Source organism: Cupressus sempervirens, chromosome 11 (genome assembly GCF_028749045.1).
Source record: "Cupressus sempervirens isolate cs-2001-9-10 chromosome 11, ASM2874904v1, whole genome shotgun sequence".
NCBI classification, from domain to species: Eukaryota; Viridiplantae; Streptophyta; class Pinopsida; order Cupressales; family Cupressaceae; genus Cupressus; species Cupressus sempervirens.
In genome coordinates this window covers 770457378-770459896 of record NC_143128.1, presented here as the reverse complement: position 1 = coordinate 770459896, position 2519 = coordinate 770457378, and positions in this window count along the sequence as shown.

The following is a 2519-nucleotide window of genomic DNA, read 5'->3' as shown; positions in this document are numbered from 1 at the left end:
AATTGTAAAAGTAAAGAAAACCTAATTCAAATTTATGTCTAATTGAATATCACATGTATTTGAACTAATAGATTATCTAGGTTGTAGTTATAGCATTTTAGCTGTATTAAATGTTTATTTAGACAATAATCTCACATCTTTCACATGCTCAACCTTAGCATTGAATTCTCTATATAATTGATTATTCGTACAATTATATAGAGGTGTATCCTTTCTCTTTAATCATATTGGTTCATTGTTAAAGAACTCATCTAAGATCATTATAATAGAACATAAGAAATTTGATATTAAAAAAATTAAAATACTAATTTTGTTGGTTAAACTTAAATATTATAAATAGTAATTTTATTATTATTATAAAAAAATCGCATAATCTTAATTTCTTTAAGGTTAAAGAATTGTAGTTCAATAGATACTTACCATTCTAAAAAAATAATACAGAATTTTTCTCTTTTAATTTTTTAGTCTTATAATGAAAAATTATAAAATACAAAATGTTTAGCAAAGTTTTGACTCCTATCCACTAATTGTTGTACAATTCATTAAGATTTATCATGCTTCACCATTATGCGCTTTACAATATGAAATAATAAACTATAAAACATCTAATCTCATGAGCATCGTAACTTCATTTAAAATTACTCTTATAAAAAACACTTGAACTCCTCATTGAATGCTAATGGATTCACTTGATATTTGTTATATTATGTAAGATTGTAGTAATTTCTAGTTTCTGATTTAGGAGCTTAGTAGTCTGAGTTCTACCATGATTAGCAAACAAACACCAAGAAAGCCAAGATAGAGGCACTTAAAAATAATGACTTGCAGCCCCCTACCCCAATCTGTCTTATGTAATTGAAACTCCCCTAGAAATACTTGCCAAAAGGAAAAGAAAAAAATTACAATACAATGAGATCTTGTAATTATTTAAGCAATTCCAAAGAACAAAATTAACTATATGCAAAATATATATCAAATGCAAAAAATATAGAATCATAGGATCATTAAAACCAATTAAAATTAAAAGGGACTCATAGAATCCTTGTTTAAGTCGATTAAAATTAAAAGAGACGAGGCTAAAATATTGTAAGGTTCTTTCTATAATGTGTTGGTTAAGTTGTGTTGTGGCAACCAAGGTTCAAGCCCCTAATGTGCATTATATCATAAGGTAGTGCCCCTACTTATCTAATGTGATCGAAAGTTTGAACCTCAACTTTGACCAATAAGGATTAGCTACCCCAATGTCTTGTATAATTGAAACTCCCCCCATAATTATAATGCTCATTTTCTATTGTTATAAGAAAATTAAAAATTATCAAAAGATAAAAGAAAAACTACAATACTCACTTTCTATCGTTATAAAAAAAAAAAAAATTAACTACAATGACACTTCCATGTTTTTTTAAGCAAATCCAAAAACAAAACAAAAAAACCAATAGACAAAAGTACGGAATCATAGGTTCTCTATAAAACCAATTAAAAATAAGTGGCAAGGTTAGAAATATTGTATGAACCACTTGAAGTTATTTCCATTAAGTGTTGGTTAGGTTGGGGTGTTATGGCAACCAAAGTTTGAACTCCTACTAGACATTATGATACCAAAGTTGTGCTTTTATTGCTCAAAGGTTTGAGCTTCAACTTTAATAATAGGGTACAATGTCCTCCATTTGTGACCTCATCAATTCATAGCTTCGAGTCAAAAAGTGTTTCATATGGAACTAGAGAGAGTTCATGCCAACATCACCAATCACATTAAAAAGTTTACCAAAAAACTATTAGAACTATTCCAAACTAATAATAAAATTAAATGCATATATTAAAGTACAATTGATAGGTAAAACCCTTTCTAAAAAGATTATCTAATACTTTTTTAATACTTTCTTATCTTTGATTTTCTTGCAAAATCATTCTATAATTCTTCATGAAATATTTATTCATCAAATATGATTCTAACAAATAAATTTACTTCTGTTTGTGATTACAACCAATTGACTCGAAATTGAAACAATGTCACTCGGCAACAATTATAAATCTTCTAATAATCTATTTGACTCGATCTATTTCTCTCTTTTGACTCCCAACTACTGTTACACTCTCATCTTTATCTTTGAATTAGTATGTCAAAACACATCTTCCATAGAACAAATACATACTATTATTATAATGCTTTATAAATATACTCACCACTACATGACACCTGTAAATATAAATAATAAAATAAAATAATTACAATTACCATATATTTTTAGTTTCTTATATTAAAAAAAACTGGGTTTAGAAAATTGGATTTTCCTAAATACTCATCTAGAAAAAGATACTTGTTTTTATAGATGTTCTTATTATTTCTGTTTTATATATTTTTAAGTAATATTTATCACAATTTCCTTTTTTCATACATCTAAATTATCAGGAAAGCATTCACTACTAATTTTTGTGTTCATTGGCCGTACAAGTACATCTTAAAATTACTTTAGAACTTTTTTTTTTTAAAACACATTCAGATATACACGCAGTTCATA